This window comes from Triticum dicoccoides, chromosome 6A (genome assembly GCF_002162155.2).
Source record: "Triticum dicoccoides isolate Atlit2015 ecotype Zavitan chromosome 6A, WEW_v2.0, whole genome shotgun sequence".
Classification (NCBI taxonomy): Eukaryota; Viridiplantae; Streptophyta; class Magnoliopsida; order Poales; family Poaceae; genus Triticum; species Triticum dicoccoides.
The window spans coordinates 617,779,890-617,801,519 of NC_041390.1; positions in this window are offsets into that span (position 1 = coordinate 617,779,890).

The following is a 21,630-nucleotide window of genomic DNA, read 5'->3' on the forward strand; positions in this document are numbered from 1 at the left end:
ATGTCCCAAGCCCAATATGCCTTATGTTCTAGTTCAAGAGGTAAGTGACATGCTTTACCATAAACCATTTTATACGGAGACATACCCATAGGATTTTTGTATGCAGTTCTATAGGCCCATAATGCATCATCAAGTTTCTTGGACCAATTCTTTCTAGATCTATTAACAGTCTTTTGCAAAATTAATTTAAGCTATCTATTACTCAATTCTACTTGACCACTAGACTGTGGATGATATGGAGATGCAATTCTATGATTAACATCATACGTAGCAAGCATCTTACGAAAAGCACCATGAATAAAATGTGAAGCACCATCAGTCATTAAGTATCTAGGGACTCCAAACCTCGGAAAAATAACTTCTTTAAGCATCTTAATGGAGGTTTTATGATCAGCACTACTAGTTGGAAGAGCTTCTACCCACTTAGTAATGTAATCAACAACAACTAAAATATGAGTATACCAACTAGAGGAAGGAAACGGTCCCATATAATCAAAGCCCCAAACATCAAATGGTTCAATAACAAGTGAATAATTCATAGGCATTTCTTGACGTCTACTAATATTACCAATTCTTTGACATTGATCACAAGACAAAACAAACTTACGGGCATCCTTGAAGAGAGTAGGCCAATAAAAACCAGATTGCAATACCTTATGTGCAGTTCTATCTCCAGCATGGTGTCCTCCATAAGCCTCGGAGTGGCACTTGCGTAGGATATGTTCCTCTTCATGCTCAGGTACACAATGTCTACACCATCTACTCCTTCTTTATAAAGATGTGGGTCATCCCAGAAGTAATGTCTTAAATCATAGAAGAACTTTTTCTTTTGCTGGTATGTGAAACTAGGTGGTATAAATTTAGCAACAATGTAATTAGCATAATCAGCATACCATGGAGCAGTACAAGAAGCATTTATGACAGCTAATTGTTCATCAGGAAAGCTATCATCAATAGGTAGTGGGTCATCAAGAATATTCTCTAACCTAGACAAGTTGTCTGCAATGGGGTTCTCAGCTCCCTTTCAATCAATAATATGCAAATCAAATTCTTGTAGCAAAGAGAACCCATCTAATAAGTCTAGGTTTAGCATCTTTCTTTTCCATAAGATATTTAATAGCAGCATGATCAGTGTGAACACTTACTTTAGAATCAATGATATAAGGTCTGAACTTATCACAAGCAAACACAACTGCTAAAAATTCTTTTTCAGTAGTAGCATAATTTCTTTGAGCACTGTCTAGAGTTTTACTAGCATATTGAATAACATTTAATTTCTTATCAACTCTTTGTCCTAGAACAGCCCCTACAGCATAGACACTAGCATCACACATAATTTCAAATGGTAAATTCCAATCAGGAGGCTAAACAATAGGTGCAGAAATCAAAGCTTTCTTAAGTATTTCAAATGCTTCTACACAATCATCATAGAAGACAAAAGAAACATCTTTTTGTAAAAGATTAGTCAGAGGCCGAGAAATTTTAGAAAAGTCCTTAATGAACCTCCTATAAAAACCAGCATGACCAAGGAAACTTCTTATACCCTTAATGTCCTTAGGACAGAACATCTTTTCAATACCTCTTTAGCTTTATCAACTTCAATACCTCTTTCAGAAATTTTATGCCCCAAGACAATACCTTCATTAACCATAAAGTGGAATTTCTCCCAATTCAAGACAAGATTAGTTTCTTCACATCTCTGCAAAACTCGATCAAGGTTGCTTAAGCAATCATCAAAAGAAGTCCCATAAACGGAGAAATCATCCATGAATATGTCAACAATCTTTTCACAAAAGTCATAGAATATAGCAGTCATACATCTTTGAAAAGTAGCAGGTGCATTACATAAATCAAAGGCATACGTCTATAAGCAAAGGTGCCGAAAGAGCAAGTAAAAGTTGTCTTTTCTTGATCCTCTTTTGACACAGGTATTTGAGAGAAACTAGAATAACCATATAGGAAGCAAAAATGTGTATGTTTGGATAATCTTTCTAGCATTTAATCAATAAAAGGTAACATGTAATGATCCTTTTTAGTAGCTTTATTTGATTTGCGGAAATCAATTACCATTCTATAACCTGTAACAATTCTTTGTGGGATCAATTCATCTTTATCATTAGGAACAATAGTAATACCTCCCTTCTTAGGGACACAATGGACATGACTTACCCACTGACTATCAGCAACGGGATAAATTATACCTGCCTCCAGAAGCTTTAGTATTTCTTTTCTTACCACTTCTTTCATCTTATGATTTAACCGTCGTTGGTGATCAACAACTGGTTTAGCGTCTTTCTCCAGCTTTATTTTGTGCTGGCATAGAGTGGGACTAATGCCCTTAAGATCATCAAGAGTATATCTAATAGCAGCACTATGCTTCTTCAGAGTTTTCAATAATTTATTTTCTTCATGCTCTGAAAGGTTAGCACTAATAATAACAGGATATATCTATTTCTCATCAAGATAAGCATATTTAAGAGTATCTAGTAAAGGTTTAAGCTCAAACACAAGATCACCCTTAGGTGGAGGAGGATCCCCTAGGATTTCAACAGGCAAGTTGTGTTTCAAAATAGGTCCCTGTTTAAAGAATACTTCATCTATTTCCCTTCTTTCATTCATAAACATATCATTTTCATGGTCTAGCAAATATTGTTCTAAAGGATCACTAGGAGGCACGACAATAGAAACAAGACCAATAATTTCATCTTAACTAGGCAATTCTTTATCATGAGGTTGTCTACGAAATTTAGCAAAATTAAACTCATGAGACATATCCCCTAAACCAACAGAAACAATATCCTTATTGCAATCTATCTTAGCATTAATAGTATTCAAGAAGGGTCTACCAAATATAATGGGACAGAAGTCATCTTGTGGGGAACCAAGAACAACAAAATCAGCAGGATATTTAACTTTCCCACACAAGACTTCAACATATCTAACAATCCCAACTGGTGAAATAGTATCTCTATTGGCAAGCCTAATTGTAACATCTATCTCTTCTATCTCAGCAGGTGCAATACCATGCATAATTTCTTTGTATAAGGAATGAGGTATTGCACTCGCACTGGCACCCATATCACAAAAGCCATGATAGCAATGATCTCCTATTTTAACAGAAATAATAGGCATGCCTACAACAGGTCTATGTTTATTTTTAGTATCAGGTCTAGCAATTCTAGTAGATTCGTTGCAGAAGTAAATAACATGCCCATCAATATTATCAGCTAAGAGATCTTTAACCATAGCAAGACTAGGTTCAACTTTTATTTGCTCAGGGGGTTTAGGTGTCTTAATGTTACTTTTTTTAACCACAGTTGAAGCTTTAGCATGATCCTTTATTATAACAGGGAAAGGTGGTTTCTCAATATAAGTAGTAGGAACAACATGATCTTTATAAGTGATAGTCTTTTCTTCAACTTTAATAGGTGCAACTACTTTTACTTCAATGGGAGGATTATATTTAAACCACTTCTCCTTAGGGAGATCAACATGAGTAGCAAAGGATTCACAGAAAGAAGCTACTATCTCAGAGTCAAGTCCATATTTAGTGCTAAATTCACGGAAAGCATTGGTATCCATAAAAGATTTAACACAATCAAACTTAGGTGTTATACCTGACTCCTTACCTTCGTCGAGATCCCAATCTTCAGAGTTGCGTTTAATTCTTTCCAATAAATCTCATTTGAATTCAATAGTCTTCATCATAAAAGATTTAGTACAAGAAGTAACGAGCATCGAGTGATTTCTGAGAGAAAGCCGACCATAATTTTTTTGAATAATCATTTCTTTTGAGAGCTCATGATTGGGGCATGAATATAACATTGACTTAAGCCTCCCCCAAGCTTGAGCGATGCTTTCTCCTTCGCGAGGCCAAAAATTATATATGTAATTACGATCACGATGAGCAAGATGCATAGGATAAAACTTCTGATGAAATTCCAATTTCAATCGTTGGTATTTCCATGATCCAATATCATCACATAGCCTAAACCATATCAATGCATCTCCCTTAAAAGATAAAGGGAATACCTTCTTCTTGATAACATCCTCGGGCATACCTGCAAGCTTAAATAATCCACAAACTTCATCCACTTGTAAAGGGATTAGCTAGCAGTTTCTCTATCATACCCGAAGGAATTTCAAAGTGAACATTTTCAGTAGGTTCAGTAGGTTGAGGAGCAACTCTTTGCTCTACTGGTTAAGGTGAAGATACCCCGAACAAGCCCCTCATAGATGTTCCATAGTAACAAGTGACAGTAAATTTTAGCACACTATATAAATTTTTCCTTACCAAATTCCACCTACCAAAGGCGCTTCACTCCCCGGCAATGGCGCCAGAAAAGAGTCTTGATGACTCACAAGTGTAGGGGATCTATCGTAGCCTTGTCAATAAGTAGGAGTGTCGAACCCAACGAGGAGCAGAAGGAAACGATAAGCAGTTTTCAATAAGGTATTCTCTGCAAGCACTTAAATTATCGGTAATGGATAGTTTTGTGATAAGGTAATTTGTAATGAGTAGCAAGTAATAAAAGTAAATAAGGTGTAGCAATATGGCCCAATCCTTTTTGTAGCAAAGTACAAGCCTGGACAAACTCTTATATAAAGGAAAGCGCCCCCGAGGACAAATGGGAATTATCGTCAAGCTAGTTTTCATCATGTTCATATGATTCGTGTTCGGTACTTTGATAATTTGATATGTGCACTACTAGAAAAAGGGCTATAGATGGGATTGATACTAATGGCGCACCAGACAAGCGGTGCGCCATTAGTATATACTAATGGCGCACCACCTACTGATACACCATTAGAGTTGAAACTACTAATGGCCCACCTGGCCCCGGGTGCGCCATTAGTATCAATTTTTTTTAACTAGTGCGCCTGTCCAAACAGACTAATGGCGCATCCAGACACAGTGCGCCATTACTAGTTGTAACTAGTAATGGCGCACCAGCCGGAAAGTGCGCCACTAATGTTGTTTTTTTATTATAATTTTTATTCCCTTTTTTGCAAATCTACTAATGGCGCAATGTTCCACTGTGCGCCATTACTAGTTTAAACTAGTAATGGCGCACTGTGGGACAGTGCGCCATTAGTATTTTTTTTGCAAAACTACTAATGGCGCACCACCAGGAGGTGCTCCATTAGTAACCTGGATTACTAATGGCGCATTTAGAGTTGGTGCACCATTAGTAAGTGGGCAGCAACAAGATATTTTGGACAGCCTCTCCTACCCACACTCACTTTCTCCCCACTTCATTCTCTCCACCTCCTCCTTGTCTCGGGTGCCTCCTCTTTTTCACCTCATTTCCACCATAGATTCATTCAATTTAAGTGGTTAAATTACCTTATTTTGATAGGTAAGTAAGGGGGGAAGCTATATTTATGTTGTTCTCCCTACAACAATGTGCACATGCACTTTTTATGGCCTAGCTAGATCTATATTTATGTTGCATATATATGTTTGTGGTGTTGCATATGTGTTTGTGTTTGGAGGTGTGCCGGTATTTGAAATTCGATAGTTGCCAATATTTTGCCGGAATGTTGACTCATTTCCGTTTCAGCGAGAATTTTGGCATTAAGCATTCTTTTTGGTCCTATATTTAGGGAAAGTCATGCCAAACTTTTTATTGGTTCTAAAATATCGTTTTGCTCTACCCCGCAGGCGACCATGGTCCGCATGATGACCGAAGGCATCGTGAATAGGTTTTTGAGGTCCGCGAAGGCCGAGATGCTTCAAAAGAACAAGACGGAGATAAGATATCCGTGTCGAAGATGCAAGCTGAAGAGCCTTATTGCGGACCCGGAATCCGGGCAGGTGCGGGACCACCTGCTCTTGCGTGGTTTCATGGATGGCTATCGGTGGCTAGGTGATGAAGATGACTACGAAGTCGTCCATGGGGGCCGGGCAAGAAATGAGGAAGGGCAGCAAGACAACCACCGCGGCTCGGGCGGGCGAGAAGACGAAGAATCCCCAGTAGATGATCACGACGGTGATGCTGTACACAGTCATCATGTAGAAGATGCAGGACATGATGATGAGGAAGATGCCGGAGCAGTCGACGGGCATGATCATGAAGATGATGATGCCGGCGAAGCAGACGACGCTGGACCATCGATGGGCTGGGTGCAGGACCCTCATATTCAAGAGCTGCTTCTCAAGCAGACGGATAACGCAAGAGCTGCCGCCCGAGAGAAAGCCAAGATGGATCAACTTGAGTTAGACGCGGTTACTCCATTGTATAAAGGATGCAGGCCCGAGGATACCCGCCTGAAAGTAACGCTCATGGCTCTGGAGATGAAGGTAAAACATAAAATGACCGACGCATGCTTCAACGAGAACATGTCATTCTGGCACGAACGTCTTCCCGAGGGGAACAAGTGCCCGACCAGTTTGGAGGAGGCGAAGAAAATCGTGTGTCCTCTAGATTTACCGCATGTGAAATACCATGTGTGCATGAACAATTGCATCATTTATCGGGACGAGCACGCGGAGTCTACCATATGTCCGGTGTGCAGCGTCACTCGATTCAAGAAGAGGAAGAAAGCTCCTCGAAAAGTGGTGTGGTACTTTCCGATCACTCCTCGTCTGCAGCGGTATTTCACGGACCCTAAGGTAGCAAAGCTCCTGCGTTGGCACGCGGATAGGGAGGAGAAGAAGTAAGATGATGCAAATGATCCGGAGATAGATAAAAAAGACAAGATGCTGAGTCACCCTAAGGATGCTAGCCAGTGGCAAGCGTTGAACTTCGAAGACCCAGAATTTGGGAATGATCCAAGGAACATCGTGCTGGGCGCGAGCACCGATGGAGTCAATCCGTTTGGCAGCCAGAGAAGCACACATAGCACCTGGCCTATGTTTGTGTGGATGTACAACCTTCCCCCCTGGTTGTGCATGAAGAGGAAGTACATTCACATGAGTATGCTAATTGAAGGACCGAAACAACCAGGGAACGACATCAATCTGTATCTGGGGCTGCTGAAAGAGGAGCTTGACACGCTGTGGAAAACGCCAGCCAATACGTGGGACGCTGCAGAGAAAGAATATTTCCCTATGAGAGCCACGCTGCTCACGACGGTGCACGACTATCTCGGTTACGGATATGTCGCGGGGCAGGTGGTCCACGGATTTTTTTGATGCATCAGGTGCATGGATGACACAATGTATCGCCAGCTAGATAGAGATCCCGGGTCTTCGAAAACTGTGTTCATGGGACATCGAAGGTGGCTTCGCGATGATGACCCGTGGAGAAAATGCAAGGATCTGTTTGATGGTGAAACCGAACCCCGAGGACGCCCGCGTACGAGGAGCGGCGAGGAAAGAGACAAGCTGTTGAAAAATTGGAAAGACTGCCCACTGCCGGGAAAGAAGCAAACGGCGCCAAAGCCGGGAAAGAAGCGAAAGGCGCCAGAGCCGCTGCTGAAGGTATGGAAAACGAGGTCTGTTTTCTGGGACTTGCCGTACTGGAAGATCCACCGTGTGCCTCACAGCCTTGATGTCATGCATATCACGAAGAACGTGTGCGAGAGTCTGCTTGGTACCCTGCTCAACATGCCAGAGAGGACCAAAGATGGGCCGAAAGCAAGGGCAGACTTGAAATCAATGGGCATCAGGCAGGAGCTTCACGCTATATATGATGATCATGAGGATGATGAGGCGAAGCAGGACAGGGAAAGTCGTCACAAAGGCAAAAAGGCCAAGAAGACCGGAAATGACTACCCTCCCGTGTGCTTCACTCTAAGTCAGGAGGAGATCGAGCAGTTTTTCACCTGCCTCGTAGGAGTAAAACTTCCTTACGGTTACGCGGGGAAGATAAGCAGATACCTAGACCCAGCGAAGCTGAAGTTCAGCGGGATGAAGTCTCACGACTGTCACGTGCTGATGACGCAGATACTTCCAGTTGCAATCCATGGGATCATGGACGCGCACGTCCGTGAAACCCTATTTGGCCTATGCAACTTTTTCGACGTCATCTCTCGGAAGTCTGTTGGCATGAGGCAACTCAGAAGGCTACAGGAAGAGATCGTGGTGATACTATGCGAGCTTGAGATGTACTTCCCGCCCGCATTCTTCAACGTTATGGTGCATCTGCTGGTCCATATCATGGATGATATCATCCAACTCGGGCCGACGTTCCTGCACAGCATGATGCCGTTCGAAAGGATGAATGGTGTCATCAAAGGATACGTTCGCAACATGTCACGTCCAGAGGGAAGCATAGCCAGGGGCTTTCTGACCGAAGAGTGCATCTCCTACTGCACGAATTATCTAGGCATCGAGAACCCCGTTGGTCTGCCCGTCAACAGGCACCTCGGCAGGCTCGCTGGATGGGGTCACCGTGAGGGTCGTCGTGAAATGCATGTCGACTTCGAGGGTCGACTCGCCGACTTTGAAAGAGCAAACCAAGTCGCGCTACAACACATAGACGTGGTCGATCCTTGGGTGGTACAGCACAAAACCTTTATTAAGAAGACGTATAATGACCGAGGCCAACAGAGGACGGACGGAGATATACTCAAAGAGCACAACTCATGTTTCACGCGTTGGTTCAAGCAGAAGCTTCTGTCATACCCTTTACATGAGGATTCTTCCGCGGAAGAACAACTCATATTCGCCTTCTCACAGGGCGCCGAGCACAACCTGATGACCTATGAGGCGTACGATATCAACGGCTACACATTCTACACCGAGGCCAAGGACATGAAGAGCGATGGTTATCAGAACTCCAGGGTAACCATGGAATCCTACACCGGTAACGACAAGGATAGATACTACGGAAGGATCAAGGCGATCTGGGAGCTGAGCTACGCTGGAGAGAAGGTCCCGATGTTCCATGTCAGATGGGCCAAGAGTGTCCTAAAAGAAGACCGGTATTTCACCACCATGGTTATACCCGAAGCCAAATCCAAGACCGCGGGCGCAAACATCACCGCGAAAAATGAGCCATGGGTACTGGCTTCCCAAGTGGACCAATGCTTCTTCATTACCGACCCGTCAAAGCCCAGTCGTGTTGTCGTGAGGAGAGGCAAAAGGAAGATCATCGGAATGGATGGAGTAGCCAATGAGCAAGACTTCGACAAGTACGGCGACCCGAGGATCAAGCATGACGACGATGATGAAGTAGCAGCATACACCACAAGAAGAAGCAGGACCACCCTACCTAAAGGACGTCCGTTCCACAGAAGAACTCCATTTGCGAAAAAGAAGGGCAAGAAGATTGTGAACAGATAGCTAGCTAAGATCGATTGTATTTAAATCGTAGCCTTCATTTATCGATTGTATTTCATGGGCACTTTTTGAACTATCATGAATATTTTTAAATTTCATGGACACTCGATCTCGATCCCCCTCCATCTCGAGCACCCCCCGGTCCACCGGCCGCCGCTGCCGACCCCCCGCACCCTCGATTCCCCTACTCAACCGCCGCCGCCGACCCCCCGCACCCCGCGCACCCTCCCCCGCTCCACCGGCATTACTGTTTGATTATATTTTTTAAAAAATTATTACTGTCTTATAAAAAAAATATTACTGTTACTGTCTTATAAAAAAATATTACTGTTATGATTTAAACTAGTTTAAAAAATTATTACTGTCTTATAAAAAAAATACTAATGGCGCACCACGGTGAGGTGCGCCATTAGTATGGATGTACTTATGGCGCACCGAGGGGTGGTGCGCCATTAGTATTGTGCCATTGCTATAAGAAAAAAAAAATACTAATGGCGCACCACGGCGAGGTGCGCCATTAGTATGGATGTACTTATGGCGCACCGAGGGGTGGTGCGCCATTAGTATTGTGCCCGGCCCCATCCATATTCCCTCCCCAGCCCCTCCCTATCCCCTCTCTCTCCCTCGCCCTCGCCCTCGATCCCCTTCCCCTCCTCTCCCGACGTCGCTGCCCCGTCGCCTCGACGCTGCCCCACCGCCCCGACGCCGCCTCGACCCCGCCCCGACGCCGCTGCCGCGCCACCTCGACGCTACCCCGCCGCCTCGACGCGACCCCGCCGCCCGGACACTGCCCCGTCCACACCACCGTCGCCGGAGCACCACCACCACCCGGACCTCGTCCCCGACATCCTCCCCGCGCCCCACTCCCCGGCATCCTTATCCTCTCCGACCGCCTCCTCCACCCCGGCCCGCTCCTCCAAGGTAAGCTACCGCCCCGACCCCTATCCCCTTCCCTCCTCCCATCCCATCTCCCGGCGCACCGATTATAGCTAATATTAAATCCCCAATATTGTTTGGGTGTCATATAGCGCGAAAATTAAAGTCAGTGCACTCCATTGGTTGGACATACTTGTTGTTTCTGGAACACAAACTAGAGTAGTAGAGTGGTCAACTACTGTTTCTGCATAATTTGAGGACACTAACAAAATTCTGTTTTCAACCAATACATGGAACACCTTGCTAATTCATATTCTTGTTTCGGTGTACATATGTAGGACACAAACAATTAAGGTGTCTATTTTGATTTAGTGCCTTTGCCTCCACTGCCTTTATCTGGATTGAAGCTTGCTTGTGTTTACTTCTGATTACAAGATCTCCATATTCGGAGATTTCTTTATATATGTTGTAGTATAAATATATTGTTTTGTCATTCTGATATCATCGTTGCTGCACATTCTAGATCATGGAGGAATCGCCCTCTCCAGCAGTGTAATTCTTTTGTGTGTTTTAAGTGGTATTTACAGTGTACTTTTAGTGTAATTACTGTGCATTTTCAGTGAAATTTACACTGTAATTGTTAGTGGAATTTACACTGTAAATGTTAGTGGGTTTATAGTGTACTTCTAGTGGATTTTTGCTCTGTATTTGCAAGTCGCATTTTTAGTGGAATTACTGTGTATTTCCATGGTTTTTACACTGTAATTATTAGTGTAATTTTGGGCCTTTGTATAGTTGATTCACAGCTTCAGCAACTGTAATTGATCCAAAAACCAGGTCAATTGATGTCAAATTGATTAACTAAATCATCCAGAAACAAGAATGATAAGTCCATATGCTACTATTGATCCCAAGACCGGAATGACAAGTCCAGGTGTTCCTCAATTGAGGAATTTGATTAACTAAATCATCCAAAAACCAGAATGATAAGGCCACATGCTACTGTTGATCCCATGTTTGATGCATAACAATTGTTGTATGAGTTCTCCAAATGAACAGGAGTACTCCTCTATTTTGATATGAAATCACCATGATAGGTCCACATGCTACTGTTGTCAACATGATAAATAGTTTTAGTTAGTTACCTCTAAAACTATTCCTAATTAACTGAAGAATAGAAGAGAGGAGGAGTAGTTTATTTCATAGAGTAAACATTAGCACAAGTGAGTTCCTGTTTGTGATGTGTAATCTTCTCTAGTGACCACTCCATCTGGTGGTGGTCAGCTACCTGTCCAAAGATCCGAGGAGTAGGCTGTCATCACTTAATCCGCTCTAGTGACCCGCGATGTGTAATCTGCTCGATGTTGTTTTTGCTGCTGCTTAAGTGATGCCGGTGCTTGTTCTTGTAGTTGCACTCTAGTGATGCTGCTCTAGCTCTAACTTCTAAGTCCACTGAATTTTGTCAACTTGTGATGCTGCTGCTACTGTAGATCTTGTGAACTTGTGATCTTCTGAACTTGTGAATTTTGCTTAGAAACATCAATGAATTTGGTGATGGAGTACAATTTTGTATAAAATGAAATGCAAGGTTGCTGATACTGTAACCCAGATCACACAGATCAAATTTTTTTCAATTTATGCAACTGTAAGAGTACCAACCAGATTACACAAATCATTTTTGATCTGCAAGGTTGTTGTTGCTGTGATGGAGTAACTCTGTAAGATGCAGTACATGAGTACTGTAGTAGTAACTCTTGATTAATTATGGCATTGTGTGTCATAATTTAAAATTGCCATGTTTATTAGAAGTGTTAACCATCACTTCTGGGTTGTAACCTTAGTTGTGTCAATGCTTAAAGACTATTAGCTGCATAGTAATTTCCCTGTCCTAATTGTTGTTTTTCCATGCATAGATGAACATTCTATAATTTCCAAGGATCAATTAGACCAGATTGGGCTCTCCTTTTTATTGTTGTTTTGACCTTTCTGTTGTGAAAAATAAAGCAGGATTTTAGACTAATGTGGGCCTATGGCTACACCAGCATGGTGTTTTGATTCAGAAGTGATGATTTGCTACAACCACTTCATGCATGCCATTTTTCTTCTTCATTTTTAGTAAAGTGCTCTGTTCTAGGTCATGGACTTTGTGCCATGGACCAGTGCATGCATGCTGCTGCTGCTGCTGTACTACTTGTCTAGTGATGCTGCTGCTGCTATCTACGAGTTGCTGCTGCTAGTTGTGATTTTGTCAAGTGATGCTGCTGCTACTTGTGATCTTCTAAAATGACCCCTTTCTCCTGAAACATTGATTAATTTCTGTTTCAGTTGAGAAATGGGGCACTCCAAGGTCAAGAAAATTAGCAAAGGTCATGCCCAATTTTCTTGACCTAGAAGGTGCCCGATTCTCAACCGAAATAAAAATTAATTTGCTTTAGTGGTTGGATTAGTTTAGTATTTTTTCACACACTCAGACACCCTTGCTTGCCATGTGTGTGAGAGAGATAGTGAGAGGAGACAAGAAGAAGGGGGTTAGGAAGATGTTGCCTGCTCATCAAAGCTAACCATCTCCCCCTTTTCACCCCTTTTCCTTTGTCTTTTGTGGGTTGCAAGGAAGCTACTGTCTTAGCTAGCTTAGCTTGTGCACAAATCCCAGTGTTACAATCTAGAAAATTAGCCTGCAAAGATGAGGTCCCATGCTGGCTGTACCACTACATCATGCAACAGTGCCTTCAAGATCCAAGGCAATATCACAAACATCATAGGCAATTTGACCAAACTCACAACCTTGTATCTTTGCAGCAACCAACTTTCTAGACACACCCCTCAAGAACTAGGTTACCCTGAGAACGTGGACTTGGACCTTAGAAACAACACACTAACAGGTTCTATCCCAAAACACCTAGGCAATATCACAAACATCTCTCAATTGTTCCTTGACAATAACCAACTTTTTGGCGACATTCCTCGAGAATTAGGTTATTTGGTCAACTTAGAGATCTTGTTCCTTGACAATAACCAACTTTTTGACCAAACTTTGTTCCTATTTATAGAGAAACATGGCCAACAACAATGAGGCTTGGGGTTCGGGCGGCAAGAAATTCTGGGAGCTGTCCCAGGAGATGGAGGAACAACCTCACTTGTATGAGGACGCCGCCTTCCCCACCAATCCTGAGACCACTGATGGTACCGTCGAGGATGACCCCACTGATGCCACCACTGATGGTGCTGCCGAGGATGCCACCACTGATGATGGAGGCGTACGCACAGATGGCAGCCAACCGAAGAGGCAACGGAAGGACCGGCGCCCGACCGTGCTCTGCACCCTCAAGGAGGAAGTTACTGAAGTGGACTCCAACGGGAATCCAACGGCACCCGAACGAATAGTCAAGGGGTACTCGCTTCAGCTCGGGTGCATTCAACGGAGCACCGTCTCGATCAACACCGAGAACCTCAGGCATCCTGACCGAGGGAATTTGCGCAACCTCCTCTTCATGAAGCTGCACGAACTATACAAGTTCCCCGCTGAATTTGAAAACACAAGCCTCAAAGGGAATAAAGTGAACAATGCTGCCCTCATGAAGATGAGCACGACCCTGTCTACTTGGAAAAGCAATGTGAAGAGAATGATCGAGAAAGGTGAGAGTTATGAGAAGATCAAGGAGAAAAATCCTTCGATCACCGAAGATGACTACAACGACTTCAAGATCAATTGCTCGAGCACCGCAAGCTCCGAATCAAGTAAGTGGGGGAAAGAAATGCGGGAGCTGAACTTAGGGGAACACACACTCGGTCCCGGCGGTTACAGAGTGGCGGAGCCTATATGGGACAAGGAGGAGGCGGACCGTGCCGAGCAAGGCCTACCGGCCCTCTTCGATAAATACGGTGACAAGCAGACCAGGAACTTTGTCAGGGCCCGGTACAAGAAGTACCCGAAAACAAAGGAGCTTACCACGGATCCGAAGACCAGGGTGCTTGAGCTTGTTCTGGTAAGGAATACACCCCCGCGTAATTAGCTCCATATGGTTGCATTCTAATTAATGAAGCCAAATTTCTAAATGGTTCACATTCCTTCCGCAGGCGACTGAAAGCAGTAGCGCGGGGTCGACTAAGAGCAACCCTTGGGACACCACTCTAAATAGGGCGTTGAATGTAATGAAGAACAAGGATAAGCTCAGTAAGCCGACGTTAGCTGGTCGTGTGGCCAGCAAAGGCTTGTCGACAAAATGGTCGTCATACTATAACACTGGTGGGCGAAAGGAGAAAAATACCAGCTCGGAAAGCCAGGCGCGCGAGGTTCAAGAACTCAGGGCACAGGTGGCGCGGATTCCGGAGATTGTCCAAGAGCAAGTGCAACAACAACTCGGAGCGACGATCACCGCCATTGTGCCTACCTTGATCCAGGGGATTAGTGCGTGGATTGCGGGCGGCCAACAGGGGCCGCCCCCGATTCCTAGCTTCACGACCAGCAACTCGCATAACGCGATGGCAGGGCCATTGGTGTCTCCGGCGAAGGCGGCATTGGTGTCTCCGACGCCGGCACGGGAGCTTAATGCACCCGGGTGTACGTCGGCCGGCACCTCTGCAGCAAGCGGCCCCTCCGTCAACTGCACGCCCGCCATTGGCGGTGCCTCGACATTAGCCGAGCTCGACGCCATCATCACGGTAACTAATTAAGCCTCTCTCGGCCGAGGACTTCATCTCCTTGCCTTTGACTGGGCATCCCTGGCGCCCTACATGTTTTCGCAGGGCGCCGCCGACGTTCCGTGCACTCTCCTGCACTTCGTGAACAACGAATTGGTCGATGTCGCCAAGGGCAAAATTGTTCAACCGGGCAACCCCTTGTTCCACGGTACCCAGATGCCACCCAACTTGTTTAGGGTTCAGCTGGTTCGGGTGCTGCCAGGCTGCGACGAGTTGTTACCTCCGATTCGACCCGTCGGGGCCGACGATGATGACGTGATGACCCTCAGCGCCTGCCTGAGCTGGCCCCTGCTTTGGCCGAAGAGCCAGATTCATTTGGGGGCGGGGGACACCACCCCAAAGACAACACCGCCAGTCGTGCCGACGCCAAGTCGGCCCCATGGCAAGACCGCCGCAACGGTGCCGGACATCCCTATGCCACTGGATCCAAACATGCATATGACACATGATCAGAACGACGACGACGACGACGATACATTTGCCAACGTCGATCAGTACTTTGCCGATCATGGGTACGGTGGCGACTTCATGGGGCCTCCTTCTCAAGAACCCAACCCAACAAAAGACGTGCGCGATCTAGCTGGTACCGCGGAGAAGCCAAGTTGCAACAGGCATCGTCTGCAGTTCAGCACTCAGAAGACGCCTCCAGCTGCCGACTTCACCGAGCCTCAGATAGGCGAGGTGCGAAATATGATCAGCCCCAACACACTCAAGAAGGCAGTCTGTGAGCAGAACTCGGTCCCATTACAGGAGAAGAAGAAGGCACGCAAAAGAAAGACTAACAAGGGTGTGAGCCAGCCGGCACCGAGTACGATCCGTGCTCAGGACGGGCCACCTTCACCTGAGGATATCTCGAGGAGGGTGCATGTGGCGGGTAGGCCGATGCTACCGAGAAATATGCTCAATGCTGCAACCGGTGCTATGCGGAGTCTGCATGACAGTGTTCTTTCTTTGAAGAAGCAGCGTCTCGGAGAGAAGGATGTGGCATACCCGGTTTTCGCGGCCAAGGTGCCAGAGGGCAAGGGCTTTGTGGATAACTCCATCGGGGGTACGATCGTCCTGCGGTTTGATGACATCCACGCTATGTTGAACCTTCATCCGCTGCACTACACCTTCGTTCGGCTATTTTCGCTGAGTATGGAGATGCGGATCATTCGCGACAAGACCCCGGACATCGTGATAGTCGACCCCTTCTACATGCGTGCCAAGATCTTGGGTAGCGCTTGGGACCGGCAAGTCGCGAGTTCTTACCTCGAAGGCGTCATTCTGGCAAACCAAGATAAGGATAACTTCCTCATGCCTTACTTTCCCGAGTAAGTCCTCCCCTCAACCGCCCCGTAACATATGAATTCTTAGATTTCGATCGTTTTTCTTTTAACATTCCGTGTTTTCTGTAGTGACACACGTTGCACGCTCATCCACCTAAGCCCCAAATATTCCATGGCCACGTATTTCGACCCGGACCGTCAGTCGAACGTAGACTACACAAATGTCAAGAAGGTTCTTGATGATGTTCTCCCCGGCTACGTCAAATCTGGAGGCACCTTCACCAGGCCTATTCGTAAGTACGGCAAGCACGTGTTCTCCCACAATACGACGTTCTGCTGCGTCAAGCAGCCGCCTGGCAGTCAGAAGGGTGCCTACTACGCCATCCATCACATGCGGGCAATCGTACGGGACCATCATCAACTTCTGCTACCGAGTAGACTCAAAGATTGGGCCGCGAGCGTGTTGGCAATCCAGGACGCGGACATCAGACAAGAATTCTTTCGCATCCAGTCGGAGTTTGCGGAAATCATCCATCAAGATGTCCTTCGTACCGCGGGGCAGTTCTACCTCAGAAATCAACCGTCCAACAGTGACATCGACACAATCCTACAAATGCAGGCTGACAAACGCCCGTTCTTTCATGACTCCCACGATAGACGGCGGCTTCATCCACGCTCCGATCCCTTGAGTCTCATGTTGTAATTAAACTTTAATGAACTTGTAGTATGTCTCTTTGGTTTCGAGAGTCGTTCAACTTAAGATGTAATCGATGCTATTAATGTCTTGCTTTTCTCTTCCGATCATTCTTTTGCATACTTATATATTGCTTATGTATTGTCTGTGAATTGGTACTAACGTTTCGTTTGGCTACTGCATAGCGATGCCGTGGTATGTCGTGTACAAGGGTAAGGTTCCCGGAGTCTACGACGACTGGGAGGAGTGTCGGAGACAGGTTCACCGATTCAGCGGTAACAATTAAAAAGGGTACGCCACTAGGGCCGAGGCCAAATCTAGATACGCCCGCTATCTAGCGGGAGAGGGGAGGGAGCGTTGGAGGAACCGGATGAAGACGAGTTTCATCGTGATGATGCTCATTGTGATGACCGCAGTTCTCTTCTATGTGATGGTAGTTTAGATGATCGATATCGACTTGTAATGTGAAGACAAACTCGCGGTCTCGAGACTTGTAATATAATGTTCTATATTTGTTCGGTCTTTTCAATTCGGAGACTAATATGATGACTTGTATTCGGAGACTAAAATGATGAATTGTATTCAGAGACTAATCTTCTATTGTATTCGATGAATCTGTTGTTGATGTGTGCTGTCTATATTTTGTCCAATTATACATTTTGTAACCTGTGCAAAAAACAGAAAAATAAAAAATAAAAAAAAACTAATATTCATACTAATGGCGCATCACATCATAGTGCGCCATTAGTATGCCAAAGGATACTAATGGCGCATCATTAAAGAGTGCGCCATTAGTATGCCGAAGTTACTAATGGCGCATCATTAAAGAGTGCGCCATTAGTATGCCGAAGTTACTATTGGCGCATCTTTCTAACGTGCGCCATTAGTATGCCAAAGCACCTGGGTATACATGGCCCCCTGGGAGGCATACTAATGGCGCACTGTTGTATATACTAATGCCGCATCACGGGTGTGCCATTAGTATACCAGATACTAATGGCGCATCTGTGGTGCGCCATTAGTAAAATATACTAATGGCGTGCTACTAATGGCGCACCACTAATGCTCCATTAATGGCCAAATTAGGTGCGCCATTAGTAGGCCTTTTCCTAGTAGTGGTGGATGGACCAGTGCTTGGGTACTGCCCTTACTCGGACAAGCATCCCACTTATGATTAACCCCTATTGCAAGCATCCGCAACTACAACAGAAGTATTAAGGTAAACCTAACCATAGCATGAAACATATGGATCCAAATCAGCCCCTTACGAAGCAACGCATAAACTAGGGTTTAAGCTTCTGTCACTCTAGCAACCCATCATCTACTTATTACTTCCCAATGCCTTCCTCTAGGCCCAAACAATAGTGAAGTGTCATGTAGTCGTTGTTCACATGACACCACTAGAGGGATGACAACATACATCTTATCAAAATATCGAACGAATACCAAATTCACATGACTACTTATAGCAAGCCTTCTCCCATGTCCTCAGGAACAAACATAACTACTCGCAAAGCATGTTCATGTTCATAATCAGAAGGGTATTAATACGCATAATGGATCTGAACATATGATCTTCCACCAAGTAAACCAACTAGCATCAACTACAAGGAGTAATCAACACTACTAGCAACCCACAGGTACCAATCTGAGGTTTGGATACAAGAGATGAACTAGGGTTTGAGATGAGATGGTGCTGGTGAAGATGCCGATGGAGATTGACCCCCTCCCGATGAGAGAATCGGTGGTGATGACGATGGCGATGATTTCCCCCTCCCGGAGGGAAGTTTCCCTGGCAACGGCGCCAGAAAAGAGTCTTGATGACCCACAAGTGTAGGGGGTCAATCATTGCCTTTTCGATAAGTAAGAGTGTAGAACCCAACGAGGAGCATAAGGAAATGATAAGCAGTTTTCAGTAAGGTATTCTCTGCAAGCACTGAAATTATCGGTAACAGATAGTTTTGTGATAAGGTAATTTATAACGAGTAGCAAGTATTAAAAGTAAATAAGGTGCAACAATATGTCCCAATCCTTTTTGTAGCAAAGAACAAGCCTGGACAAACTCTTATATGAAGGAAAGCGCTCCCGAGGACAAATGGGAATTATCGTCAAGCTAGTTTTCATCACGTTCATATGATTCACGTTCGGTACTTTGATAATTTGATATGTGGGTGGACCAGTGCTTGGGTACTTCCCTTACTTGGACAAGCATCCCACTTATGATTAACCCCTATTGCAAGCATCCGCAACTACAACAGAAGTATTAAGGTAAACCTAACCATAGCATGAAACATATGGATCCAAACCAGCACCTTACGAAGCAACGCATAAACTAGGGTTTAAGCTTCTGTCACTCTAGCAACCCATCATCTACTTATTACTTCCCAATGCCTCCCTCTAGGCCCAAAGAATAGTGAAGTGTCATGTAGTCGACGTTCACATGACACCACTAGAGGGATGACAACATACATCTCATCAAAATATCGAACGAATACCAAATTCACATGACTACTTATAGAAAGACTTCTCCCATGTCCTCCGGAACAAACATAACTACTCACAAAGCATGTTCATGTTCATAATCAGAAGGGTATTAATATGCATAATGGATCTGAACATATGATCTTCCACCAAGTAAACCAACTAGCATCAACTACAAGGAGTAATCAACACTACTAGCAACCCACAGGTACCAATCTGAGGTTTGGATACAAGAGATGAACTAGGGTTTGAGATGAGATGGTGCTGGTCAAGATGCCGATGGAGATTGACCCCCTCCCGATGAGAGGATCGGTGGTGATGACGATGGCGATGATTTCCCCCTCCCGGAGGGAAGTTTCCCTGGCAACGGCGCCAGAAAAGAGTCTTGATGACCCACAAGTGTAGGGGATCTATCGTAGCCTTTTCAATAAGTAAGACTGTAGAACCCAAGGAGCAGAAGGAAATGATAAGCAATTTTCAGTAAGGTATTCTCTGCAAGCACTGAAATTATCGGTAACAGATAGTTTTGTGATAAGGTAATTTGTAGCGAGTTGCAAGTAATAAAAGTAAATAAGGTGCAGCAATATGGCCCAATCCTTTTTGTAGCAAACGACAAGCCTGGACAAACTCTTATATAAAGCAAAGCACTACCGAGGACACATGGGAATTATCGTCAAGCTAGTTTTCATCACGTTCATATGATTCGCGTTTGGTGCTTTGATAATTTGATATGTGGGTGTACCGGTACTTGGGTACTGCGCTTACTTGGACAAGCATCTCAGTCATGATTAACCCCTATTGCAAGCATCCACAACTACAACAGAAGTATTAAGGTAAACCTAACCATACCATGAAACATATGGATCCAAACCAGCCCCTTACGAAGCAACACATAAACTAGGGTTTAAGCTTCTGTCACTCTAGCAACCCATCATCTACTTATTACTTCCCAATGCCTCCCTCTAGGCCCAAACAATGGTGAAGTGTCATGTAGTCGACGTTCACATGACACCACTAGAGGGATGACAACATACATCTCATCAAAATATCAAACGAATACCAAATGCACATGACTACTTAATTATAGCAAGACTTCTCCCATGTCCTCAGGAACAAACGTAACTACTCACAAAGCATGTTCATGTTCATAATCAGAGGGGTATTAACATGCATAATGGATTTGAACATATGATCTTCCACCAAGTAAACCAACTACCATAAACTACAAGGAGTAATCAACACTACTAGCAACCCAGAGGTGCTAATCTGAGGTTTGGATACAATGATTGGATACAAGAGAGGAACTAGGGTTTGAGATGAGATGGTGCTGGTGAAGATGTGGATGGAGATTGACCCCCTCCCGATGAGAGGATCGATGGTGATGACGATGGCGATGCTTTCCCCCTCCTTGTAAAATAAGAGAGAAAAGGCATAAGTATTGTGACATAATGTGTAATGAAAGCCCATGATGTAGATGCCATGATTACAATAGTTTAGTATGATTTTGGTATTATTTGATTAGAACTAACCCGGACTGACGCTGTTTTCAGCAGAACTACCGTGGTGTTGTTTTTGTGCAGAAATAAAAGTTCTCGGAATGCGATGAAAATAAACGGAGAATTTTTCTGGAAAATATAAGAAATACTGGAACAAAAATCTACCGGAGAGGAGTGCTACCTCTTGAGCACTACGTTGGTTTTCCCTTAAAGAGGAAAGGGTTTGCAACAAAGTAGCGTAAGTATTTCCCTCAATTTTTGAGAACCAAGGTATCAATCCAGTAGGAGACTACACGGAAGTCCCTCGTACCTACACAAACAAATAAGAACCTCGCAACCAACGCGATAAAGGGGTTGTCAATCCCTTCACGGTCATTTACGAGAGTGAGATCTGATAGAGATAATAATAATAAGATAAATATTTTTTGGTATTTTTATGATATAGATTGAAAAATAAATATTGCAAAATAAACGGTGCCAGAAATAGCTAGTTGATGGGAGATTAATATAATAGAGAATAGATCCGGGGGCCATAGGTTTCACTAGTGGCTTCTCTCAAGATAGCATAAGTATTACGATGGGCGAACAAATTACTGTCGAGCAATTGATAGAAAAGTGTATAATTATGAGAATAATTAGGCATGATCATGTATATAGGCATCACGTCTGCGACAAGTAGACCGGAACGATTCTGCATCTACTACTATTACTCCACACATCGATCGCTATCCAGCATGCATCTAGAGTATTAAGTTCATAAGAACAGAATAACACATTAGGCAAGATGACATGATGTAGAGGGATAAACTCAAGCAATATGATATAAACCCCATCTTTTTATCCTCGATGGCAACAATACAATACGTGCCTTGTTGTCCCTACTGT